This window comes from Puntigrus tetrazona, unplaced genomic scaffold (genome assembly GCF_018831695.1).
Source record: "Puntigrus tetrazona isolate hp1 unplaced genomic scaffold, ASM1883169v1 S000000989, whole genome shotgun sequence".
Classification (NCBI taxonomy): Eukaryota; Metazoa; Chordata; class Actinopteri; order Cypriniformes; family Cyprinidae; genus Puntigrus; species Puntigrus tetrazona.
The window spans coordinates 35,828-62,245 of NW_025048584.1; the positions used below are offsets into that span (position 1 = coordinate 35,828).

General features: G+C 38.8%; 1 non-coding gene and 24 pseudogenes across 1 annotated transcript; all 25 read left to right on the top strand.

The window, feature by feature from the left end:
- Positions 1-271: 271 nt before the first annotated feature.
- LOC122338923 lies at positions 272-390 on the top strand (annotated as a pseudogene).
- Positions 391-664: 274 nt separating this feature from the next.
- On the top strand, positions 665-782 carry LOC122338856 (annotated as a pseudogene).
- Positions 783-1,058: 276 nt separating this feature from the next.
- LOC122338919 lies at positions 1,059-1,177 on the top strand (annotated as a pseudogene).
- A 274-nt stretch (positions 1,178-1,451) lies between these two features.
- On the top strand, positions 1,452-1,570 carry LOC122338894. The gene has a single exon (XR_006249882.1). It is a non-coding gene; the product is annotated as a 5S ribosomal RNA (ribosomal RNA).
- Positions 1,571-1,846: 276 nt separating this feature from the next.
- LOC122338865 lies at positions 1,847-1,965 on the top strand (annotated as a pseudogene).
- Positions 1,966-2,238: 273 nt separating this feature from the next.
- LOC122338843 lies at positions 2,239-2,357 on the top strand (annotated as a pseudogene).
- A 275-nt stretch (positions 2,358-2,632) lies between these two features.
- LOC122338924 lies at positions 2,633-2,751 on the top strand (annotated as a pseudogene).
- Positions 2,752-3,026: 275 nt separating this feature from the next.
- Positions 3,027-3,145, top strand: LOC122338925 (annotated as a pseudogene).
- A 276-nt stretch (positions 3,146-3,421) lies between these two features.
- LOC122338873 lies at positions 3,422-3,540 on the top strand (annotated as a pseudogene).
- A 273-nt stretch (positions 3,541-3,813) lies between these two features.
- On the top strand, positions 3,814-3,932 carry LOC122338920 (annotated as a pseudogene).
- Positions 3,933-4,208: 276 nt separating this feature from the next.
- LOC122338849 lies at positions 4,209-4,327 on the top strand (annotated as a pseudogene).
- A 276-nt stretch (positions 4,328-4,603) lies between these two features.
- On the top strand, positions 4,604-4,722 carry LOC122338850 (annotated as a pseudogene).
- A 274-nt stretch (positions 4,723-4,996) lies between these two features.
- On the top strand, positions 4,997-5,115 carry LOC122338844 (annotated as a pseudogene).
- Positions 5,116-5,389: 274 nt separating this feature from the next.
- LOC122338853 lies at positions 5,390-5,508 on the top strand (annotated as a pseudogene).
- Positions 5,509-5,779: 271 nt separating this feature from the next.
- Positions 5,780-5,897, top strand: LOC122338875 (annotated as a pseudogene).
- Positions 5,898-6,168: 271 nt separating this feature from the next.
- On the top strand, positions 6,169-6,287 carry LOC122338921 (annotated as a pseudogene).
- A 274-nt stretch (positions 6,288-6,561) lies between these two features.
- LOC122338851 lies at positions 6,562-6,680 on the top strand (annotated as a pseudogene).
- A 272-nt stretch (positions 6,681-6,952) lies between these two features.
- LOC122338866 lies at positions 6,953-7,071 on the top strand (annotated as a pseudogene).
- A 275-nt stretch (positions 7,072-7,346) lies between these two features.
- On the top strand, positions 7,347-7,466 carry LOC122338842 (annotated as a pseudogene).
- Positions 7,467-7,743: 277 nt separating this feature from the next.
- LOC122338884 lies at positions 7,744-7,863 on the top strand (annotated as a pseudogene).
- Positions 7,864-8,138: 275 nt separating this feature from the next.
- LOC122338871 lies at positions 8,139-8,257 on the top strand (annotated as a pseudogene).
- A 678-nt stretch (positions 8,258-8,935) lies between these two features.
- Positions 8,936-9,055, top strand: LOC122338885 (annotated as a pseudogene).
- A 273-nt stretch (positions 9,056-9,328) lies between these two features.
- Positions 9,329-9,449, top strand: LOC122338886 (annotated as a pseudogene).
- Positions 9,450-10,522: 1,073 nt separating this feature from the next.
- On the top strand, positions 10,523-10,645 carry LOC122338879 (annotated as a pseudogene).
- Positions 10,646-24,465: 13,820 nt separating this feature from the next.
- Positions 24,466-24,588, top strand: LOC122338881 (annotated as a pseudogene).
- Positions 24,589-26,418: the final 1,830 nt, after the last annotated feature.

Here is a 26,418-nt window from a genome sequence, read left to right on the forward strand (position 1 = left end):
AGTTTTTTCACTACTTATCTAATACACTGGCCCTTAGTTTGGCCAAAGTTTGACCAGCTCTTTGCTTTCTCTTACTGCTTATTTAATTCAATTGACTTTAAAGTAGCTGTTCTTTAAACAGAGTTTGACTGTTTTTAACTACTTAACTAATGCTCTTATCTTTAATGTAGCTCATTTTGAAGTATTTTTTTGTATTTCATTCATTACTTATCTAGTATAATGGCACTTAGTGTGCCTCACCTTATAATAGTGGGCTTTTGCAGCAGGTTTAGCTTACGGCCATACCACCCTGTTCACGCCTGATCTCGTCTGATCTCAGAAGCTAAGCAGAGTTGGGCCTAGTTAGTACTTGGATGGGAGACTGCCTAGAAATACCAGGTGCTGTAAGTTTTTGAGTTTTTCACTACTTATCTAATACACTGGCCCTTAGTGTGGCCAAAGTTTGACCAGCTCTTTGCTTTCCCTTACTGCTTATTTAATTCAATTGCCTTTAAAGTAGCTGTTCTTTAAACAGAGTTTGACTGTTTTTAACTACTTAACTAATGCTCTTATCTTTAATGTAGCTCATTTTAAAGTATTTTTTTGTATTTCATTCATTACTTATCTAGTATAATGGCACTTAGTGTGCCTCACCTTAAAATAGGGGCTTTTTGCAGCAGCATTGGCTTACGGCCATACCACCTGTTCACGCCTGATCTCGTTTGATCTCAGAAGCTAAGCAGAGTTGGGCCTAGTTAGTACTTGGATGGGAGACTGCCTAGGAATACCAGGTGCTGTAAGTTTTTGAGTTTTTTCACTACTTATCTAATACACTGGCCCTTAGTTTGGCCAAAGTTTGACCAGCTCTTTGCTTTCCCTTACTGCTTATTTAATTCAATTGCCTTTAAAGTAGCTGTTCTTTAAACAGAGTTTGACTGTTTTTAACTACTTAACTAATGCTCTTATCTTTAATGTAGCTCATTTTGAAGTATTTTTTTGTATTTCATTCATTACTTATCTAGTATAATGGCACTTAGTGTGCCTCACCTTAAAATATGGGGCTTTTTGCAGCAGCTTTTGCTTACGGCCATCCCACCCTGTTCACGCCTGATCTCGTCTGATCTCAGAAGCTAAGCAGAGTTGGGCCTAGTTAGTACTTGGATGGGAGACTGCCTAGGAATACCAGGTGCTGTAAGTTTTGAGTTTTTCACTACTTATCTAATAAACTTGGCCCTTAGTGTGGCCAAAGTTTGACCAGCTCTTTGCTTTCCCTTACTGCTTATTTAATTCAATTGCCTTTAAAGTAGCTGTTCTTTAAACAGAGTTTGACTGTTTTTAACTACTTAACTAATGCTCTTATCTTTAATGTAGCTCATTTTGAAGTATTTTTTGTATTTCATTCATTACTTATCTAGTATAATGGCACTTAGTGTGCCTCACCTTAAAATAGGGGCTTTTTGCAGCAGCTTTTCGCTTACGGCCATACCACCCTGTTCACGCCTGATCTCATCTGATCTCAGAAGCTAAGCAGAGTTGGGCCTAGTTAGTACTTGGATGGGAGACTGCCTAGGAATACCAGGTGCTGTAAGTTTTGAGTTTTTTTCACTACTTATCAAATACACTGGCCCTTAGTGTGGCCAAAGTTTGACCAGCTCTTTGCTTTCCCTTACTGCTTATTTAATTCAATTGCCTTTAAAGTAGCTGTTCTTTAAACAGAGTTTGACTGTTTTTAACTACTTAACTAATGCTCTTATCTTTAATGTAGCTCATTTTGAAGTATTTTTTTGTATTTCATTCATTACTTATCTAGTATAATGGCACTTAGTGTGCCTCACCTTAAAATAGGGGGCTTTTTGCAGCAGCTTTCGCTTACGGCCATACCACCCTGTTCATGCCTGATCTCGTCTGATCTCAGAAGCTTAGCTGAGTTGGGCCTAGTTAGTACTTGGATGGGAGACTGCCTAGGAATACCAGGTGCTGTAAGTTTTGAGTTTTTCACTACTTATCAAATACACTGGCCCTTAGTGTGGCCAAAGTTTGACCAGCTCTTTGCTTTCCCTTACTGCTTATTTAATTCAATTGCCTTTAAAGTAGCTGTTCTTTAAACAGAGTTTGACTGTTTTTAACTACTTAACTAATGCTCTTATCTTTAATGTAGCTCATTTTGAAGTATTTTTTTGTATTTCATTCATTACTTATCTAGTATAATGGCACTTAGTATGCCTCACCTTAAAATAGGGTTTTTTTGCAGCAGCTTTTGCTTATGGCCATACCACCCTGTTTACGCCTGATCTCGTTTGATCTCAGAAGCTAAGCAGAGTTGGGCCTAGTTAGTACTTGGATGGGAGACTGCCTAGAAATACCAGGTGCTGTAAGTTCTTGAGTTTTTTCACTACTTATCTAATACACTGGCCCTTAGTGTGGCCAAAGTTTGACCAGCTCTTTGCTTTCCCTTACTGCTTATTTAATTCAATTGCCTTTAAAGTAGCTGTTCTTTAAACAGAGTTTGACTGTTTTTAACTACTTAACTAATGCTCTTATCTTTAATGTAGCTCATTTTGAAGTATTTTTTTGTATTTCATTCATTACTTATCTAGTATAATGGCACTTAGTGTGCCTCACCTTATAATAGTGGGCTTTTGCAGCAGGTTTAGCTTACGGCCATACCACCCTGTTCACGCCTGATCTCGTCTGATCTCAGAAGCTAAGCAGAGTTGGGCCTAGTTAGTACTTGGATGGGAGACTGCCTAGAAATACCAGGTGCTGTAAGTTTTGAGTTTTTCACTACTTATCTAATACACTGGCCCTTAGTGTGGCCAAAGTTTGACCAGCTCTTTGCTTTCCCTTACTGCTTATTTAATTCAATTGCCTTTAAAGTAGCTGTTCTTTAAACAGAGTTTGACTGTTTTTAACTACTTAACTAATGCTCTTATCTTTAATGTAGCTCATTTTAAAGTATTTTTTTGTATTTCATTCGTTACTTATCTAGTATAATGGCACTTAGTGTGCCTCACCTTATAATAGTGGGCTTTTTGCAGCAGGTTTAAGCTTACGGCCATACCACCCTGTTCACGCCTGATCTCGTCTGATCTCAGAAGCTAAGCAGAGTTGGGCCTAGTTAGTACTTGGATGGGAGACTGCCTAGAAATACCAGGTGCTGTAAGTTTTGAGTTTTTCACTACTTATCTAATACACTGGCCCTTATTGTGGCCAAAGTTTGACCAGCTCTTTGCTTCCTTACCTTACTGCTTATTTAATTCAATTGCCTTTAAAGTAGCTGTTCTTTAAACAGAGTTTGACTGTTTTTAACTACTTAACTAATGCTCTTATCTTTAATGTAGCTCATTTTAAAGTATTTTTTTGTATTTCATTCATTACTTATCTAGTATAATGGCACTTAGTGTGCCTCACCTTAAAATAGGGGCTTTTTGCAGCAGCATTGGCTTCCGGCCATCCCACCCTGTTCACGCCTGACCTCGTTTGATCTCAGAAGCTAAGCAGAGTTGGGCCTAGTTAGTACTTGGATGGGAGACTGCCTAGGAATACCAGGTGCTGTAAGTTTTTGAGTTTTTCACTACTTATCTAATACACTGGCCCTTAGTTTGGCCAAAGTTTGACCAGCTCTTTGCTTTCCCTTACTGCTTATTTAATTCAATTGCCTTTAAAGTAGCTGTTCTTTAAACAGAGTTTGACTGTTTTTAACTACTTAACTAATGCTCTTATCTTTAATGTAGCTCATTTTGAAGTATTTTTTGTATTTCATTCATTACTTATCTAGTATAATGGCACTTAGTGTGCCTCACCTTAAAATATGGGGCTTTTGCAGCAGCTTTTGCTTACGGCCATCCCACCCTGTTCACGCCTGATCTCGTCTGATCTCAGAAGCTAAGCAGAGTTGGGCCTAGTTAGTACTTGGATGGGAGACTGCCTAGGAATACCAGGTGCTGTAAGTTTTTGAGTTTTTCACTACTTATCTAATAAACTTGGCCCTTAGTGTGGCCAAAGTTTGACCAGCTCTTTGCTTTCCCTTACTGCTTATTTAATTCAATTGCCTTTAAAGTAGCTGTTCTTTAAACAGAGTTTGACTGTTTTTAACTACTTAACTAATGCTCTTATCTTTAATGTAGCTCATTTTGAAGTATATTTTTGTATTTCATTCATTACTTATCTAGTATAATGGCACTTAGTGTGCCTCACCTTAAAATAGGGGGCTTTTTGCAGCAGCTTTCGCTTACGGCCATACCACCCTGTTCATGCCTGATCTCGTCTGATCTCAGAAGCTTAGCAGAGTTGGGCCTAGTTAGTACTTGGATGGGAGACTGCCTAGGAATACCAGGTGCTGTAAGTTTTTGAGTTTTTTCACTACTTATCAAATAAACTTGGCCCTTAGTGTGGCCAAAGTTTGACCAGCTCTTTGCTTTCCCTTACTGCTTATTTAATTCAATTGCCTTTAAAGTAGCTGTTCTTTAAACAGAGTTTGACTGTTTTTAACTACTTAACTAATGCTCTTATCTTTAATGTAGCTCATTTTGAAGTATTTTTTTGTATTTCATTCATTACTTATCTAGTATAATGGCACTTAGTGTGCCTCACCTTAAAATAGGGGCTTTTTGCAGCAGCTTTAGCTTACGGCCATACCACCCTGTTCATGCCTGATCTCGTCTGATCTCAGAAGCTTAGCAGAGTTGGGCCTAGTTAGTACTTGGATGGGAGACTGCCTAGGAATACCAGGTGCTGTAAGTTTTGAGTTTTTTCACTACTTATCAAATACACTGGCCCTTAGTGTGGCCAAAGTTTGACCAGCTCTTTGCTTTCCCTTACTGCTTATTTAATTCAATTGCCTTTAAAGTAGCTGTTCTTTAAACAGAGTTTGACTGTTTTTAACTACTTAACTAATGCTCTTATCTTTAATGTAGCTCATTTTGAAGTATTTTTATGTATTTCATTCATTACTTATCTAGTATAATGGCACTTAGTATGCCTCACCTTAAAATAGGGTTTTTTTGCAGCAGCTTTAGCTTATGGCCATACCACCCTGTTTACGCCTGATCTCGTTTGATCTCAGAAGCTAAGCAGAGTTGGGCCTAGTTAGTACTTGGATGGGAGACTGCCTAGAAATACCAGGTGCTGTAAGTTCTTGAGTTTTTTCACTACTTATCTAATACACTGGCCCTTAGTGTGGCCAAAGTTTGACCAGCTCTTTGCTTTCCCTTACTGCTTATTTAATTCAATTGCCTTTAAAGTAGCTGTTCTTTAAACAGAGTTTGACTGTTTTTAACTACTTAACTAATGCTCTTATCTTTAATGTAGCTCATTTTGAAGTATTTTTTGTATTTCATTCATTACTTATCTAGTATAATGGCACTTAGTGTGCCTCACCTTATAATAGTGGGCTTTTGCAGCAGATTTCGCTTACGGCCATACCACCCTGTTCACGCCTGATCTTGTCTGATCTCAGAAGCTAAGCAGAGTTGGGCCTAGTTAGTACTTGGATGGGAGACTGCCTAGAAATACCAGGTGCTGTAAGTTTTGAGTTTTTCACTACTTATCTAATACACTGGCCCTTAGTGTGGCCAAAGTTTGACCAGCTCTTTGCTTTCCCTTACTGCTTATTTAATTCAATTGCCTTTAAAGTAGCTGTTCTTTAAACAGAGTTTGACTGTTTTTAACTACTTAACTAATGCTCTTATCTTTAATGTAGCTCATTTTAAAGTTTTTTTGTATTTCATTCATTACTTATCTAGTATAATGGCACTTAGTGTGCCTCACCTTAAAATAGGGGCTTTTTGCAGCAGCATTGGCTTCTGGCCATACCACCTGTTCACGCCTGATCTCGTTTGATCTCAGAAGCTAAGCAGAGTTGGGCCTAGTTAGTACTTGGATGGGAGACTGCCTAGGAATACCAGGTGCTGTAAGTTTTGAGTTTTTCACTACTTATCTAATACACTGGCCTTAGTTTGGCCAAAGTGTGACCAGCTCTTTGCTTTCCCTTACTGCTTATTTAATTCAATTGCCTTTAAAGTAGCTGTTCTTTAAACAGAGTTTGACTGTTTTTAACTACTTAACTAATGCTCTTATCTTTAATGTAGCTCATTTTGAAGTATTTTTTTGTATTTCATTCATTACTTATCTAGTATAATGGCACTTAGTGTGCCTCACCTTAAAATAGGGGCTTTTTGCAGCAGCTTTGCTTACGGCCATCCCACCCTGTTCACGCCTGATCTCGTCTGATCTCAGAAGCTAAGCAGAGTTGGGCCTAGTTAGTACTTGGATGGGAGACTGCCTAGGAATACCAGGTGCTGTAAGTTTTGAGTTTTTTCACTGCTTATCTAATAAACTTGGCCTTAGTGTGGCCAAAGTTTGACCAGCTCTTGCTTTCCCTTACTGCTTATTTAATTCAATTGCCTTTAAAGTAGCTGTTCTTTAAACAGAGTTTGACTGTTTTTAACTACTTAACTAATGCTCTTATCTTTAATGTAGCTCATTTTGAAGTATTTTTGTATTTCATTCATTACTTATCTAGTATAATGGCACTTAGTGTGCCTCACCTTAAAATAGGGGGCTTTTTGCAGCAGCTTTAAAGCTTACGGCCATACCACCCTGTTCATGCCTGATCTCGTCTGATCTCAGAAGCTTAGCAGAGTTGGGCCTAGTTAGTACTTGGATGGGAGACTGCCTAGGAATACCAGGTGCTGTAAGTTTTGAGTTTTTTCACTACTTATCAAATACACTGGCCCTTAGTGTGGCCAAAGTTTGACCAGCTCTTTGCTTTCCCTTACTGCTTATTTAATTCAATTGCCTTTAAAGTAGCTGTTCTTTAAACAGAGTTTGACTGTTTTTAACTACTTAACTAATGCTCTTATCTTTAATGTAGCTCATTTTGAAGTATTTTTTGTATTTCATTCATTACTTATCTAGTATAATGGCATAGTGTGCCTCACCTTAAAATAGGGCTTTTTGCAGCAGCTTTGAAGCTTACGGCCATACCACCCTGTTCATGCCTGATCTCGTCTGATCTCAGAAGCTTAGCTGAGTTGGGCCTAGTTAGTACTTGGATGGGAGACTGCCTAGGAATACCAGGTGCTGTAAGTTTTGAGTTTTTCACTACTTATCAAATACACTGGCCCTTGGTGTGGCCAAAGTTTGACCAGCTCTTTGCTTTCCCTTACTGCTTATTTAATTCAATTGCCTTTAAAGTAGCTGTTCTTTAAACAGAGTTTGACTGTTTTTTTAACTACTTAACTAATGCTCTTATCTTTAATGTAGCTCATTTTGAAGTATTTTTTTGTATTTCATTCATTACTTATCTAGTATAATGGCACTTAGTATGCCTCACCTTAAAATAGGGTTTTTTGCAGCAGCTTTAAGCTTATGGCCATACCACCCTGTTCACGCCTGATCTCGTTTGATCTCAGAAGCTAAGCAGAGTTGGGCCTGAATTAGTACTTGGATGGGAGACTGCCTAGGAATACCAGGTGCTGTAAGTTTTGAGTTTTTCACTACTTATCTAATACACTGGCCCTTAGTTTGGCCAAAGTTTGACCAGCTCTTTGCTTTCCCTTACTGCTTATTTAATTCAATTGCCTTTAAAAAGTAGCTGTTCTTTAAACAGAGTTTGACTGTTTTTAACTACTTAACTAATGCTCTTATCTTTAATGTAGCTCATTTTTGAAGTATTTTTTGTATTTCATTCATTACTTATCTAGTATAATGGCACTTAGTGTGCCTCACCTTAAAATAGGGGCTTTTTGCAGCAGCTTTTCGCTGCACGGCCATACCACCCTGTTTCATGCCTGATCTCGTCTGATCTCAGAAGTTTAGCAGAGTTGGGCCTAGTTAGTACTTGGATGGGAGACTGCCTAGGAATACCAGGTGCTGTAAGTTTTGAGTTTTTCACTACCCATCAAATACACTGGCCCTTAGTGTGGCCAAAAGTTTGACCAGCTCTTTGCTTTCCCTTACTGCTTATTTAATTCAATTGCCTTTAAATGTAGCTGTTCTTTAAACAGAGTTTGACTGTTTTTAACTACTTAACTAATGCTCTTATCTTTAATGTAGCTCATTTTGGAAGTATTTTTTGTATTTCATTCATTACTTATCTAGTAGAGATGGCTTAGTGTGCCTCACCTTAAAATAGGGGGCTTTTTGCAGCAGCTTTTGCTTACGGCCATCCCACCCTGTTCACGCCTGATCTCGTCTGATCTGTGAAGCTAAGCAGAGTTGGGCCTGGTTAGTACTTGGATGGGAGACTGCCTAGGAATGCCAGGTGCTGTAAGTTTTTGAGTTTTTCACTACTCATCTAATACACTGGCCCTTAGTGTGGCCAAAGTTTGACCAGCTCTTTGCTTTCCCCTTACTGCTTATTTAATTCAATTGCCTTTAAAGTAGCTGTTCTTTAAACAGAGTTTGACTGTTTTTAACTACTTAACTAATGCTCTTATCTTTAATGTAGCTCATTTTGGAAGTATTTTTTTGTATTTCATTCATTACTTATCTAGTATAATGGCACTTGGTGTGCCTCACCTTAAAATAGGGGGCTTTTTGCAGCAGCTTTAGCTGCACGGCCATACCACCCTGTTACGCGCCTGATCTCGTCTGATCTCAGAAGCTAAGCAGAGTTGGGTTTTTAGTTAGTACTTGGATGAGGAGACTGCCTAGGAATGCCAGGTGCTGTAAGATTTTGAGTTTTTTCACTACTTATCTAATACACTGGCCCTTAGTTTGGCCAAAGTTTGACCAGCTCTTTGCTTTCCCTTACTGCTTATTTAATTCAATTGCCTTTAAAGTGATTGTTCTTTAAACAGAGTTTGACTGTTTTTAACTACTTAACTAACGCTCTTATCTTTAATGCAGCTCATTTTGAAGTATTTTTTTGTATTTCATTCATTACTTATCTAGTATAATGGCACTTAGTGTGTCTCACCTTAAAATAAGGGATTTTTGCAGCAGCTTTCAGCTGCACGGCCATACCACCCTGTTCGCGCCTGATCTCGTCTGATCTCAGAAGCTAAGCAGAGTTAGGCCTAGTTAGTACTTGGATGGGGAGACTGCCTAGGAATACCAGGTGCTGTAAGTTTTGAGTTTTTCACTACTTATCTAATACACTTGGCCCTTAGTGTGGCCAAAGTTTGACCAACTCTTTGCTTTTTCCCTTACTGCTTATTTAATTCAATTGCCTTTAAAGTAGCTGTTCTTTAAACAGAGTTTGACTGTTTTAACTACTTAACTAATGCTCTTATCTTTAATGTAGCTCATTTTGAAGTATTTTTTGTATTTCATTCATTACTTATCTAGTATAATGGCATTTAGTGTGCCTCACCTTAAAATAGGGGCTTTTGCAGCAACTTTGGCTTACGGCCATACCACCTGTTCACGCCTGATCTGCGTCTGATCTCAGAAGCTAAGCAGAGTTGGGCCTAGTTAGTACTTGGATGGGGGAGACTGCCTAGGAATACCAGGTGCTGTAAGTTTTTGAGTTTTTCACTACTTATCTAATACACTGGCCCTTAGTGTGGCCAAAGTTTGACCAGCTCTTTGCTTTCCCTTACCTGCTTATTTAATTCAAATTGCCTTTAAGTAGCTGTTCTTTAAACAGAGTTTGACTGTTTTAACTACTTAACTAATGCTCTTATCTTTAATGTAGCTCATTTTGAAGTATTTTTTGTATTTCATTCATTATTTATCTAGTATAATGGCACTTAGTGTGCCTCACCTTAAAATAGGGGCTTTTGCAGCAGCTTTTGCTTCACAGCCACGCCACCACCCTGTTCACGCCAGATCTCGCCTGATCTCAGAAGCTAAGCAGAGTTGGGCCTAGTTAGTACTTGGATGGGAGACTGCCTAGGAGTAACAGGTGCTGTAAGTTTTTGAGTTTTTCACTGCTTATCTAATACACTGGCCCTTAGTGTGGCCAAAGTTTGACCAGATCTTTGCTTTTCCCTTACTGCTTATTACAATTCAATTGCCTACGCTAGTAGCTGTTCTTCAAAAATTGTTTGACTGTTTTTAATTTACTTAACTAACGCTCTTATCTTTAATGTAGCTCATTTTGAAGTATTTTTTGTATTTCATTCATTACTTATCTGAGTATAATGGCACTTAGTGTACCTCACCTTAAAATAGGGGCTTTTTGGCAGCTTTACAAACACGGCCCATACCACCCTGTTCACGCCTGATCTCGTCTGATCTCAGAAGCTAAGCAGAGTTAGGCACTAGTTAGTACTTGGATGGGAGACTGCCTAGGAATACCAGGTGCTGTAAGTTTTTGAGTTTTTCACTACTTATCTAATACACTGGCCCTTAGTGTGGCCAAAGTTTGACCAGCTCTTTTGCTTTCCCTTACTGCTTATTTTAATTCCAATTGCCTTTTTAAAGTAGCTGTTCTTTAAACAGAGTTTGACTGTTTTTAACTACTTAACTAATGCTCTTATCTTTAATGTAGCTCATTTTGAAGTATTTTTTTGTATTTCATTCATTACTTATCTAGTATAATGGCACTTGAGTGTGCCTCACCTTAAAAATAGGGGCTTTTGCAGCAACTTTGGCTTACGGCCATACCACCCTGTTCACGCCTGATCTCTGGGTCTGATCTCAGAAGCTAAGCAGAGTTGGGCCTAGTTAGTACTTGGATGGGGAGACTGCCTAGGAATACCAGGTGCTGTAAGTTTTTGAGTTTTTCACTACTTTTATCTAATACACTGGCCCTTTAGTGTGGCCAAAGTTTGACCAGCTCTTTGCTTTCCCTTACTGCTTATTTAATTCAATTGCCTTTAAAGTAGCTGTTCTTTAAACAGAGTTTGACTGTTTTTAACTACTTAACTAATGCTCTTATCTTTAATGTAGCTCATTTTGAAGTATTTTTTTGTATTTCATTTCATTACTTATCTAGTATAATGGCATAGTGTGCCTCACCTTTAAAATAGGGGCTTTTTGCAGCAGCTTTCGCCACGGCCATACCACCCTGTTCACGCCTCTCTGATCTCTGGTGAAGTTAAGCAGAGTTGGGCCTAGTTAGTACTTGGATGTGGGAGACTGCCTAGGAATACCAGGTGCTGTAAGTTTTGGAGTTTTTCACTGCTTATCTAACAGACTTACACTTTAGTGTGGCTAAAAGTTTGACCAGCTCTTTGTTTTCCATACTGCTTATATTTTAATTCAATTGCCTTTAAAGTAGCTGTTCTTTAAACAGAGTTTGACTATTTTTAATCAGCCTAACTAATGCTCTTATCTTTAATGTAGCTCATTTTGGAAGTATTTTTTTTTGTATTTATTCATTGCTTATCTAGTATAATGGCAATTCTAGTGTGCCCTACACTTAAAATAGAGGGTATTTTGCAGCAGCTTTTGTTTACGGCCATCCCACCCTGTCCACGCCTGATCTTGTCTGATCTCAGAAGCTAAGCAGAGTTAGGACTAGTTAGTACTTCTGGATGGGAGACTGCCTATAAGTACCAGGTGCTGTAAGTTTTTGAGTTTTTCACTGCTTATCTAACACACACTGGCTCTTAGTGTGGCCAAAGCTCTGACCAGCTCTTTGCTTTCCCATACTGCTTATTTTAGGTCAACTGCCTTTAAATTGGCTGCTCTTTAAACAGAGTTTGACTGTTTTAACTACTTAACTAATGCTCTTATCTTTAATGTAGCCTATCTTGAAGCATTTTTTGTATTTCATTCATTACTTATTCAGTATAATGGCACTTGAGTGTGCCCCTCACCTTAAAATAGAGGGCTTTTTAAGCAGCTTTCACTACTGGCCATCCCACCCTGTTCCTCGCCTGATCTGTCAGCCTGATCTCAGAAGCTAAGCAGAGTTGGGCCTGAATTATAATTTGGATGGGAGACTGCCTAGGAATACCGGGTGCTGTAAGTTTTGAGTTTTTTTCTACTACTTATCTAATACACTGGCCCTTCTTAGTGTGGCCAAAAGTTTGACTCAGCTCTTTGCTTTCCACTCCACCTTATTTAATTCAATTTGCCTTTAAAGTGGCTGTTCTTCAAACAGAGTTTGACTGTTTTTAACTACTTAACTAATGCTCTTATCTTTAATGTAGCTCATTTTTAAGCATTTTTTGTATTTCATTCATTACATATCTAGTATAATGGCAATTAGTGTGCCTCACCTTAAAATAGGGGCTTTTGCGGCAGCTTTCAAACATGGCCATACTACCCTGTTCACGCCCTTGATCGCTCGCCTCCTGATCCTCAGAAGCTAAGCAGAGTTGGGCTCTAGTTAATTACTTGGATGGGAGACTGCCTAGGAATACTCCAGGTGCTGTAAGTTTTGAGTTTTTCATCATTTATCTAATATATCGGGTCTCTCTTGAGTGTGGCCAAAGAGTTTGACCAGCTCTTTGCTTTCCACTTACTGCTTATGTAATTCAATTGTTTTTAAAGTAGCTGTTCTTCAAACAGAGTTTGACTGTTTTTAAATCTACTTTAATTCAGTGCTTTTATCTTTAATGCAGACTCATTTTGAAGCATTTTTTTGTATTTCCTATCTCATTATTTATCTAGTATAATGGCGCTTAGTGCCTCACCTTAAAATAGGGGCTTTTGCAGCCCAGCTTTCACACTTCTGACCATGTAATTCCTGTTCACGCCTCGATCTCCGAAGTTAAGCAGAGTTAGGCCTGAATTGTGTACTTGGATAGGAGACTGCCTAGGAATACCAGGTGCTGTAAGTTTTTGAGTTTTTCACTCATCATCTAATACACTGGCCCTTAGTGTGGCAAAAGTTTGACCAGCTCTTTGCTTCCCTTTACTGCTTTATTTTAATCTGAATTGCCTTTGAAGTAGTTGTTCTTTAAACAGGGGTTGACTGTTTTTAACTACTTAACTAATGCTCTTATCTTTAATGTAGCTCATTTTTGAAGTATTTTTGTATTTCATTCATTACTTATCTAGTATAATGGCACTTAGTGCGCTCTCACCTTAAAATAAGGGGCTTTTTGCAGCAGCTTTTTAAACTACGGCCATACCACACCTGTTCACGCCCTGATTGCCGCCTGATCTCTGTGCTAAGCAGAGTTGGGCCTGAAGTAGTACTTGGATGGATGAGATCGCCTAGGAAATACTCTGTGTGCCAAAAGTTTTTGAGTTTTTTCACTACTTATCTAATACATCATTCTTAGTGTAAGCAAAGTTTGACTAGCTCTTTGCTTGCTTCTTACTGCCTATTTAATCTAATTGCCTTTAAAGTAGCTGTTCTTTAAACAGAGTTTGACTGTTTTTAACGCTACTTAACTAATGCTCTTATCTTCTAATGCAGCTCATTCTTGAAGCATTTTTTGTATTTCGCCCATTACTTCATTTCTCCTCCAGTACTAATGGGCACTTGAGTGTACTCCCACCTTGAAATAGGGGGCTTTTACAGCAGCTTTTACTTGCAGCCATCCTTAATCTCTGTCCACGCCTGATCTCCGCCTGATCTCAGAAGCTAAGCAGAGTTGGGGCCTTAGCTAGTACTCTGGATGGGGAACTGCCTAGGAATACCCGGAGTGCTGTAAGTTTTGGAGTTTTTTCACTACTTATCTAATACACTGGCCCTTAGTGCTTGGCCAAAGTTTGACCACAACTCTTTGCTTCCCCTTACTGCTTATTTAATTCAATTGCCTTTAAAGTAGCTGTTCTTTAAACAGAGTTTGACTGTTTTTTAATTCACTTAACTAATGCTCTTATCTTTAATGTAGCTCATTTTGAAGTATTTTTTTGTATTTCATTCATTTTTTATCTAGTATAATGGCGCTTAGTGTGCCTCACCTTAAAATAGGGGGCTTTTTTACAGCAGCTTCGCCACGGCCATACCACACCCTGTTCACGCCTGATCTCGCTCTGATCTCTGTGAAGCTAAGCAGAGTTGGGCCTATTAGTACTTTCTGATGGGAGACTGCCCAGCAAGATACCCAGGTGCTGTAAGTTTTTGGGTTTTCCACTACTTATCTAATACACTGGCCTTTAGTGTGGCCAAAGTTTGACCAGCTCTTTGCTTTCCATTACTGCTTATTTAATTCAATTGCCTTTTAAAGTAGCTGTTCTTTAAACAGAGAGTTTGACTGTTTTAACTACTTAACTAATGCTCTTATCTTTAATGTAGCTCATTTTGGCAGTATTTTTTGTATTTCATTTCATTTTTATCTAGTATAATGGCACTTGGTGTGCCTCATTCTTAAAATAGGGGGCTTTTGCAGCAGCTTTAAACTACGGCCAAACCACTCCCGTTCACGCCTGATCCTTCGCCTGATCCTCAGTAGCTATGCAGAGTTGGGCCTAGTTAGTACTTGGATGGGAGACCGCCTAGGAATACCAGGTGCTGTAAGTTTTGAGTTTTTCACTACTTATCTAATACACTGGCCATAGTGTGGCAAAGTTTGACTCAGCCTCCTTGCTTTCCTCATTGCCTATTTGAACTAAATCGTTTCCTTCAAAAGTAGCTGTTCTTTAAACCAGAGTTTGACTGTTTTTAATCACTTAACTAATGCCTTATCTTTAATGTAGCTCATTTTAAAGTATTTTTTTGTATTTCATTCATTACTTATTCAGTGGCATGGCACTTAGTATTGCCTCACCTTAAAATAGGGGAGCTTTTGCAGAAGCTTTACCGGCAAGGCCATACCACCTGTTCTACGCCTGATCTCAGAAGCTAAGCAGAGTTTAAGCCCCAGAAGTTAGTACTTGGATGTGAGACTGCCTAGGAATACCAGGTGCTGTAAGTTTTTGAGTTTTTTCACCATTTATCTATTACATTGGCCCTTAGTGTGGCCAAAGCTCTGACTAGCTCTTTGCTTTCCCTTACTGCTTATTTAGTTCAATTGCCTTTTGAAGTGGCGCTTTTTTTCGTTCTTTAAACAGAGTTTGACTGTTTTTAACTACTTAACTAATGCTCTTATCTTTAATGTGGCTCATTTGGAAGTATTTTTTTGTATTTCATTCATTACTTATCTAGTATAATGGCACTTAGTGTGCCTCACCTTAAAATAGGGGCTTTTTGTTAGGGGCTTTCTTGGCTTCACGGCCATACCACCCTGTTCACGCCCGATCTCGCCTGGATCTGCTAGCTAAGCAGAGTTAGGCCCAGTTAGTACTTGGATGGGAGACTGCCTAGGAAATACCAGGTGCTGTAAGTTTTTGAGTTTTTTTTTTTTCACTACTTATCTAATACACTGGCCCTTGAGTGGCCAGAAGTTTGACCAGCCTCTTTGCTTTCTCATACAGTTTATTTAATTCAATTTGCCTTTTTAAAGTTAGGCTGTTGCCTTAAAACCAGAGTTTATTTTATTTTTTAACTACTTAACTAATGCTCTTATCTTTAATGTAGCTCATTCTTTTTGCCATTTTTTGTATTTCGTTCATTACTTATTCAGCATAATGGCAATTGAGTGTACCTCACCTTAAAATAGGGGGCTTTTTGCAGCAGCTTTTAGCTTCTGGCCATACCAACCCTGTTCCGCGCCTGATCTCATCTGATCTAAGAAGCTAAGCAGAGTTGGGCCCTAAATAGCACTTGGATGTGAGACTGACTAGGGAATAACAGGTGCTGTAAGTTTCCTTGGAGTTTTACTTATCACATTTATCTAATACACTGGTCTCTGTGTAGCCAAAGGGATTTGACACTAGCTCTTTGGTTTCTTTTACTGCTTATTTAATTCAATTGTTTTTAAAGTGGCTGTTCTTTTAAACAGAGTTTGACTGTTTTTAACTACTTAACTAATGCTCTTATCTTCTTTTAATGTAGCTCTATTCCAAGCATTTTTTTGTATTTCTGTCTATATTACTTATCTAGTATAATGGCAATTCTAGTGTGCCTCACCTTAAAATAAGGGGCTTTTTGCAGCAGCTTTAGCGCTACGGCCATACCACCCTGTTCTACGCCTGATCTCAGAAGCTAAGCAGAGTGTGGGTTTAGTTACTTCTTGGATGGGGAGACTGCCTAGGGCCCTGCCAGGTGCTGTAAGTTTTTGAGTTTTTTCACTACTTATCTAATACACTGGCCCTTAGTGTGGCCAAAGCCTGACCAGCTCTTTGCTTCTCTCTCAATGCTTATTTTAATCCAACTGCCTTTAAAGTAGCTGTTCTTTAGAAGCAGAGCTCTGACTGTTTCTAATCACTTAACTAATGCTCTTATCTTTAATGTAGCTCATTTTAAAGGCATTTTTGTATTTCTCTATCTTATTACTTATCTAGTATAATGGCAATTCTAGTGTGCCCCACCTTTTAAAATAGGGCTTCTTTTTGCAGCAGCTTTCAGCTTCACGGCCACTTCCACTCTGTTCACGCCTGATCCTCCGCTCTGATCTAAGAAGCTAAGCAGAGTTGGGCCTAGTTGGAAATACTTGGATGGGGAGACTGCCTAGAAATACCAGGTGCTGGGTATGGTTTGAGTTTTTCTACTACTTATCTAATGCACTGGCCCTTGAGTGTGGCCCAAAAGTTTGACTCAGCTCTTTTGCTTTCCTTACTGCTTATTTAATTCCAATTGTCTTTAAAGTAGCTGTTCTTTAAACAGAGTTTGACTGTTTTTAACTACTTAACTAATGCTCTTATCTTTAATGTAGCTCACTTTGAAGCATTTTTTGTATTTCTGTTCATTACTTATCTAGTATAATGGCAATTCTAGTGTGCCTCACCTTAAAATAAGGGCTTTTGAGAGCGGCACAACTTCACGGCCATACTACTCACTGTTCACGCCTGATCTGCAGCTCTGATCTCAGAAGCTAAACAGAGTTGGGCCTAGTTAGTACTTCTGGATGGGAGATCATTTAGGAATACTGTGTGGTGCTGTAAGTTTTGAGTTTTTCACTACGCATTCAATACACTGGTCCCTTAGTGGGCCAAAAAGATTTGACTAGCCTCTTTTGCTTTTCCTCACGTCGTTTATTTAATTCAATTACCTTTAAAGTAGCTTTCGTTCTTTAAACAGAGTTTGACTATTTTTAATTCACTTAACTAATGTCTTTATCTTTAATGTAGCTCATCTTAAAGTATTTTTATGTTTCATTCATTATTTATCTTGTATAATGGCACTTTAGTAAAATTTCACCTTAAAATAGGGGCTTTTTGCAGCAGCTTTGCGTTTCACGGCCATACCACCCTGTTCACGCCTGATCTTTCAAGCCTGATCTAAGAAGCTACAGCAGAGTTGGGCCTAGTTAGTACTTGGATGAGGAGATCGTTTAGGAACAACAATTGCTGCCAAAGTCTTGAGTTTTTCACTACTTATCTAATACACTGGTTCTTAGCATGGCCAAAGTTTGACCAGCTCTTTGCTAACACTTACTGCTTATTTAATTCCATTGCCCTTTAAAAGTAGCTGTTCTCTTAAACAGGGAGTTTGACTGTTTTTAACCACTTAACTAATGCTCTTATCTTTAATGTGTAGCTCATTTTTGAAGTATTTTTTTGTATTTCTGTCTAATACTTATTCAGTATAATGGCACTTGGTGTGCCTCTACCTTGTAATAGGGGGCTTTTGCAGCTACTTTTACGGCTCGGCCATACAATTCTGTTCCACGCCTGATCTCATCTGATCTGGTTAGCTGGAACAGAGTTGGGCCTAATTAGTAATTTGATGGGAGACTGCCTAGGAATACCAGGTGCTGTAAGTTTTTGAGTTTTCACTACTTATCTCCAATACACTGGCCCTTAGTGTGGCCAAAAGTTTGACCAGCTCTTTGCTTTCTCTTACTGCTTATTTGATTCAATTGCTCTTTAAAGTAGCTGTTCTTTAAACAGAGTTTGACTGTTTTTAACTACTTAACTAATGCTCTTATCTTTAATGTAGCTCATTTTGAAGTATTTTTTTGTATTTCGCTCATTACTTATCTAGTATAATGGTAATTTGTGCGTGCCTCACCTTAAAATAGGGGCCTTTTGGCAGCAGCTTTCTACACATGCCCTTACCACCCTGTTCACGCCTGATCCTCAGAAGCTAAGCAGAGTTGGAGCTAGTTGGATTGCAGTAATTTCTGATGGAGACTGCCCTAGGAATACCAGGTGTGCTGTATGTTTTTGAGTTTTTTCACTACTTATCTAATGCATCAATTTTGGTGTGGCCAAAGTTTGACTAACTCTTTGCTTTCCCACTTAATGCTTATTTAATCTAATTGCCTTTTAAAGTAGCTTTTCGTTCTTAAACAGAGTTTGACTGTTTTTAACTTCCACTTAACTAATGCTCTTATCTTTAATGTAGGCCTATCTTTGAAGTATTTTTTGTATTTCGTTTACATTATTTATCTAGTATAATGGCAAGTGACTTAGTGCGTGCAGCTTTAAAAATAGGGCTTTTGCAGCAGCTTTCGCTTCACTTGCCATACCATATGTTCATGCCTCTGATCTCATCTTTGATCTACAGAAGCTAAGATGAGTTGGGCCTAGATCAAAGTACTTGGATGGGGAGACTGCCTAGGGAATACCAGGAGTCTGTAAGTTTTGAGTATTTTGATTACTTATCTAATACACTGGTCTCTTGTGTGGCCAGAGTTTGACCAGCTCTTTGGCTTTCCCTTAATGCTTATTTAATCTAATTGCTCTTTATAAGTAGCTGTTTGTTTAAACAGAGTTTGACTGTTACCAACTACTTAACTAATGCTCTTATCTTTAATGTAGCTCATTTTGAGCATTTTTTTGTATTTCGTCTTAATATTTATCTAGTATAATGGCAATTTAGTGTGCCTCACCTTTAAAATAGAGCTTTTTGCAGCAGCTTTTCGCTACGGCCATACCAATCTCTGTTCACGCCTGATCTCATCTGATCTAAGAAGCTGAGCAGAGTTGGGGCCTAGTTAGTACTTCTGGATGGGAGACTGCCTAGGAATACTGCCAGGTGCTGTAAGTTTTTGAGTTTTTCAATACTTTATCTAATACACTGTCTCATTAGTGTGGCGAAGCTCTGACTAGCCTCTTTGCTTTCTCTCCCGCACTGCTTTTCATATTTAATTCAATTGCCTTTAAAGTATTTTCGTTCTTTAAGCAGAGTTTGACTGTTTTTAACTACTTAACTAATGCCTTATCTTTAATGTAGCTCATTTTGGAAGTTATATCTTTTTTGTATTTCGTTCATTACTTATCTAGTATAGTAGCAATTTATGTGCCTCAATCTAAAATAGGGGCTTTGCAGCAACTGGGCTTACGGCCATACCACCCACTGTTCACGCCCTGATCTCAGAAGCTAAGCTAGAGTTGGGCCCAGTTAGTACTTCTGGATAAGGAGACTGCCTAGGAATACCACCAGGTGCATGTAAGTTTTGAGTTTTTCACTGCCCATCTATTACACTGGCAGCCCATGGTGTGTATTACAAAGTTTGACCAGCTTCCTTTGTCTTTCTCCCTAATGCTTATTTAATTCAATTGCCTTTGAAGTAGCTGTTCTTTAAACAGGGATCTGGCTTTGTTTTAACTACTTAACTAATGCTCTTATCTTTAATGTAGCCTATTTTGAAGTGCATTTTTTGCATTTCATTCATTACTTATCTAGTATAATGGCAATTTAGTGTATTCTCACCTTAAAACAGGGCTTTTGCAGCAGCTTTCGCTGCTGCCATACCACCCTCGTTCATGCCTGATCTGCGTCTGAAGTCTAAGAAGCTAAGCCAGAGTTGGGCCTTAGTTAGCACTTGGATGGGAGACTGCCTAGGAATACCAGGGTCTGTAAGTTTCTTGAGTTTTTCAACACTTATCTAATACACTGGCCTCTTGAGTATGGCCAGGGCTCTGACTAGCTCTTTGCTTTCCCTTACTGCTTATTGAATCTAATTGCCTTTGAAGTGGCTGTTCTTTAAACAGAGTTTGACTGTTTTTAACTACTTAACTAATATCTTATCTTTAATGTAGCTCATTTTGAGCATTTTTTGTATTTCGATTTCATTATTTATCTAGGTATAATGGCACTAGTGTGCCTCACCTTAAAATAGGGGGGCTTTTGCGGCAGCTTTACGCTTCACGGCCATCCCCACCTTCGTTCACGCATGTACAGATCTTCAAGCCTCTGATCTCAGAAGTTAAGCAGAGCTGGGCTTGAATTAGTACTTGGATGAGGAGACTGTCTAGAGATTACCAGGTGCTGCCAAGTTTTTTGAGCTTTCACTACTGCTTATCTAATACACACTGGCTCTTAGGTGTGGCCAAAGTTTGACCAGTTTCTTTGCTTTCCTTTACTGCTTATTTTAATCTAATTGCTCTTTTGTGCGAGCTGTTCTTTAAACAAGGATTTGACTGTTTTTAAATTCACTTAACTAATGCTCTTATCTTTAATGTGTAGCTCATTTTGAAGTATTTTTGTATTTCATTCATTGCTTATCTAGTATAATGGCAATTCTAGTGTACTCTCACCTGAAAATAGAGAGCTTTTGGCAGCAGCTTTAAACACGGCTATACTTACACTCCCTTTGCTCTCAACGCCTTGATCTAAATCCTGATCTCGTAGTTAAGCAGAGCTGGGCCGAAGTTAGTACTTGGACGGTAGACTGCCTGGGAAATTACCTGGTGGGTGCTGTAAGTTTTCAAAGTTTTTCTACTACTTATCTAATACACTGTGTGGCCCTCAGTGTATGCAAAAGTTTGACCAACTCTTTGCTTTCCCTTACTGCTTATTTAATCCAATCTGCCTTTAAAGTAGCTGCTGTTCTTAAACCAGAGTTTGACTGCTTGAACTACTTAATCCAATGCTCTTATCTCTTTAATGCTTAGCTCATTTCGAAGCATTTTTTGTATTTCATCCATTACTTATTCAGTATAATGGCAATTTAGTGTACCTCACCTTAAAATAAGAGGCTTTTGCAGCAGCTTCTAAACACACACCCATAATTAATTCTGTTCCGCGCCTGATCTCGCCTGATCTCAGAAGCTAAGCATAGTTGGGCCCAGTTAGCACTTCTGGATGGGAGACTGCCTAGGAATACTGTGGTGCTGTAAGTTTTGAGTTTTTTCCACTGCTTATCTAATACACTTGGCCTCTTAGTGTGGCCAAGTAGCCTGACAACCAGCTCTTTGCTTTCCCTTACTGCTTGTTGAATCCAGAATTGCCTTTAAAAGTAGTTTTGTTCTTTAAACAGAGGATTTGACTGTTTTTTTAACTTCACTTAACTAATGCTCTTATCTTTAATGTAAGCTCATTTCAAAGTGCATTTTTTTGTATTTCGTCCATTACTTATTCAGTATAATGGCAATTTGAGTGTGCCTCTACCTTGCCTTAAAATAGGGGCTTTTGCAGCAGCTTTAAGCTTACGGTCATACCACCCTGTTCACGCCTGATCTGCTGCCTGATCCTCAGTAGCCAAGCAGAGTTGGGCCCAGTTAGTACTTGGATGAGAGACTGCCTAGGAATACCAGAAGTGCTGTAAATCTTTGAGTTTTTTCACTACTTATCTAATACACTGGCATCATTCTTAGTGTACAAAGTTTGACCAGCTCTTTTGCTTTTCCTTACTGCTTATTTTAATTCAATTTTGCGCTAGTAAGGTTTTTTGTTCTTTAAACAGAGGATTTGACTGTTTTGAATTACTTAACCAATGCTCTTATCTTTAATGTAGCTCATTTTGAAGCATTTTCGCATTATTTCATTTCGTACTTATCTAGTATAAGTCAGCACTTAGTGGCTGCCTCCACCTTAAAAGTAGGGGCTTTTTGCAGCAGCTTTGGCTATGAAGCCTACTTTGACTCCTGCTCACGCCTGATTCCCGTCTGATCTCAGAAGCTAAGCAGAGTTTGGTCCCTAGTTAGTACTTGGATGTGAGACTGCCTAGGAATGCTGTGGTGCCAGCAAGTTTTTGAGTTTTTTCACTTCTTATCTAATACACTGGCCCTTGGTGGCAGCCAAAGTTTGACCAGCTCTTTGCTTTCCCGCACTGCTTATTTAATTCAGTGCCTTTTAAAGTAGCTGTTCTTTAAAACAGAGTTTGACTGTTTTTAACTACTGACCCAATGCTCTTATCTTTAATGCTGCCTATTCTTTGAAGTATTTTTGTATTTCTGTTCATTACTTATTCAGTATAATGGCAAAATTTGTTTCACCTTAAAATATTACCAGGGGCGGCAGCAGCTTTAGAAACTATGGCCATACCACCCTGTTTCACGCCCTGATCTCGTCCCATCTCAGAAGCTAAGCAGAGCTGGGTCTAGCATAGGTACTTCTGGATGGGAGACTGCCTATAGGAATACCAGGTGCTGTAAGCTCTTGGAGTTTTTTCACTACTTATCTAATACACTGGTCTTTAGTGTGGCCAGCAAAGTTTGACCAGCCTTTTGCTTTCCCTTACTGCTTATTTAATTCAATTGCCTTTAAAGTGGCTGCTCTTAAAGCAGAGTTTCACTATTTTTAACTACTTAACTCAATGCTCTTATCTTTGTAATGTGGCCTATTTTGAAGCATTTTTTGCATGTATTTCATTACGTATTCAGTATAGCTTATAAGGCACTTAGTGTGCCTCACCTTAAAATAGGGGGCTTTTTGCAGCAGCGCTTTGGCTTCATGACCACAACACCCTGTTCCATACCCTGATCCCCAGAAGTTAAGCAGAGTTAGGTCAAAGGTACTTCTTGGATGTGAGACTGCCCAGGAATACCAGGTGCTGCTTGCAAGTTTTGAGTTTTTCTCCTTTCTTATCTAATACACTGGTCTTTAGTGTGGCCAAAGCTTCATTAGCCTTTGCTTTCCATACTAAGCACAGTTCAATTGCCTTCAAAGTAGCCGTTATTTGGGAACACAGAGTTTTGACTTCTTTTATCTACTTAACCATTACTCTTTATCTTTGGGTCAGCTCATTTTGCAGTATTTTCATATTTTAATTCATTGTATATATAGTCTAATGGCAATTTAGTGTGCTCACCTTAAAAATAGAGACTTTTGCAGTAGCTTCGCTTATTGCCATCCCACCCTGTCTACGCTTGATCCTGCCTGATCTCAGAATCTACAGAGCTGTGATTAGTGAGTGATGTGGATGTGAGGACTGCCTAGAGATATGAGGTGCTATAAGTTTTGAGTTTTTTCTACTTCATATCTAATACACTCATTCATAGTGGCCATTGATTGACTCAACTCTTTCCTTCACGCTTATTTGAATTCTCAAATTGCTCAAAGTATTTATTTCATAAACAGAGTTTGATTGTTTTTAAACAACTATAACTAATGCTCTTATCTTTAGTGCAGCTCATTTTAAGTATTTTGCATGCATGTTCTGTCTATTACTTATCTAGTATAATGGCAATTTTGCAGTGTGCCCCCACTCCTAAAATCAGGCTTTTTGGCAGCAGCTGCTTGTTGCCATCCCACTTGTTCACGCCTCTGATCTCGGCTCTGATCTCAGAAGCCAAACAGAGTTAGGCCTAAAGTAGTACTTGGATAGGAGGAGACTGCCTAGGAATGCCAGGCAAAATAAGTTTTTGAGTTTTTCACCACTTCATCTAATACACTGGCCCATAGTGTGGCCAAAGGGTGACTCAACTCTTTGCTTTCCCTCACTGCTTATTTAATTCCAATTGCCTTTGTGCTTATTTCTTCTTTAAAGCAGAGTTAGACTTGTTTTTAATCACTTAACCAATGCTCTTATCCCCCAATGTAGCCTATTCTTGAAGTATTTTTGTATATTTACGTTATTTATTTATCTAGTATAATTTGCACTTAGTGTGCCTCTACCTTGAAAATAGGGGCTTTTTTGCAGCAGCTTTCCTTCTGGCCATCCTAATTCTGTTCACGCCTGATCCTCAAGCTCTGATCTCTCTAGTTAAAGCAGAGTTGGGGCCTCAATTAGTACTTCCTGGATGTGGAGACTGCCTAGGAATACCAGGTGCTGTAAGTTTTTGAGTTTTTCACTACTTATCTAATACACTGGTTCTTAGTGTGGCCAAAGTTGACTCATTTCTTTGCTTTCTTTGAATGCTTATTTAATTCAATTGCCTTTAAAGTAGCTGTTCTTTTTTTAAAATAGAGTTTGACTGTTTTTACTTCATACTTAACTGATTGCTCTTATCTTTAATGTAGCTCATTTTTGAAGTATTTTTTGTATTTCATTCATTACTGCTTATCTGAGTATAATGGCAATTTAGTGTGCCTCACTTTAAAATAGGGCGCTTTTTGCAGCAGCTTTAGCTTACGGCTATCCCACCCTGTTCCACGCCTGATCTTTCGCCTTGATCTCTTTCTGAAGCTAAGCAGAGTTGGGCCTGAATTGAAGTACTTGGATGGGGAGACTGCCTAGGAACAATTAGAGTGCTGTAAGTTTTGGAGTTTTTTCACTGTTTATCTAATACACTGGTCCCTTAGTGTGGCGCAAAGTTTGACCAGCTCTTTGCTTTCCCTCACTGCTTTATTTAATTCAATTGCTCTTAAAGTAGCTGTTCTTTAAACAGAGTTTGACTGTTTTTAACTACTTAACTAATGCTCTTATCTTTAATGTAGAACATTTGGAAGTATTTTTGTATTTCATTCATTACTTATCTAGTATACTTGGCGCTTGAGTGACCCTCCACCTTAAAATAAGAACTTTTGCGGCAGCTTTCGCTTACGGCCATCCCACCCTGTTCACGCCTGATCTGCCGATCTGATCTCAGTAAGCTAAGCAGAGTTGGGCCTAGTTAGTACTTGGATGGGAGACTGCCTAGGAATACCAGGTGCTGTAAGTTTTGAGTTTTCACTACTTATCTAATACACTGGCTCCTTAGTGTGGCCAAGGATTTGACCAGCTTTCTTTGCTTTCCCTTACTGCTTATTTAATTCAATTGCCTTTCAAGTAGCTGTTCTTTAAACAGAGTTTGACTGTTTTTAACTACTTAACTAATGCTCTTATCTTTAATGTAGCTCATTTTGAAGTATTTTTGTATTTCTGGGTTTATTACTTTATCTAGTATAATGGCACTTAGTGTGCCTCACCTTAAAATAGGGGCTTTTGCAGCAGCTTTTGCTACTGGCCATACCACTCCCTGTTCACGCCCTGATCTCAAATCTGATCTCAGAAGCTAAGCAGAGTTGGGCCCTAGTTAGTACTTCTGGATGGGAGACTGCCTAGGAATACCAGGTGCTGTAAGTTTTTGAGTTTTTCACTACTTATCTAATACACTGGCCCTTAGTGTACTGCAAGTTTGACCAGCTCTTTGCTTTCCCTTACTGCTTATGTAATTCAATTGCCTTTAAAGTAGCTGTTCTTTAAACAGAGAGGGTTTGACTGTTTTAACTCACTTAACTAATGCTCTTATCTTTAATGTAGCTCATTTTGGAAGTATTTTTTGTATTTCGTTTCATTACTTATCTAGTATAATGGCATGATCAGCCTCACCTCAAAATGAGGGCTTTTTGCAGCAGCTTTACATTCGGCGATCCATCCCTGTTCACGCCTAGTCTCAAATCTTGATCTCAGAAGCCTAAAAGCAGAGTTGAGGCCTAGTTAGTACTTGGATGTGAGACTGCCTAGGAATACCAGGTGCTGTAAGCTTTGAGTTTTTCAATACTTATCCTAATACACTGGCCCTCAGTGTGGCCAAAGTTTGACCAGCCTTTTGAAGCCTGCTATCGCTTATTTAATTCAACTGCCTTTAAAGTGGCTGTTCTTTAGTGGGGATTTGACTACTTTTAATCATACTTAACTACAAAGCTTCCATTCAATGTGTAGCTCATTTTAGCTGATATTTTTGCATTTACCGTTTCATTGCTTATCTAGTATAATGGCACTGAGTGTACCTCACTGTAAAATAGGGCTTTTGCAGCAGCTTTAGCTTACGGCCCATAACTAATTCTGTTCACGCTACGATCATCACCTGATCTCAGAAGCTTGCCAGAGTTGGGCCTGGTAAGTACTTGGATGAGGAGATCGCCTGTGAACACCAGGTCCTGTAAGTTTTTGAGTTTTTCACCACTTATCCAATACACTGGTCTCTCAGTGTGGCCAAGATTTGACCACCTCTCTTTGCTTTTTTCCCCTTACTGGCTTATTTAACTCAATTGCCTTTTGTAAGTAGCTGTTCTTTACAAACAGAGAGTTTGATCTGTTTTAATCTACTTAACTAATGCTCTTATCTTTAATGTAGCTCATTTGAAGTATTTTTTTGTATTTCGTTCATTACTTATCTAGTATAATGGTACTTAGTGTGCCTCACCTTTAAAATAGGGCTTTTTGCAGCAGCTTTTCAGCATCTGCCCATCCTAGACTGTTCAAGTCTTTACCCTGATCCTGCCTGATCTCAGAAGCTAAGCAGAGCTGGGCCTAGTTAGTACTTGGGTGAGAGACTGCCTAGGAATACCAGTGCTTTGAGTTTTTCACTACTTATCTAATACACTGGCCCTTAGTGTGGCCAAAAGTTTGACCAGCTCTTTGCTTTCCGTTACTGCTTATTTAATTCAATTGCCTTTAAAGTAGCTGTTCTTTAAACAGAGTTTGACTGTTTTAACTACTTAACTAAAGCTCTTATCTTTAATGTAGCTCATTTTGAAGTATTTTTGTATTTCGTTCATTACTTATC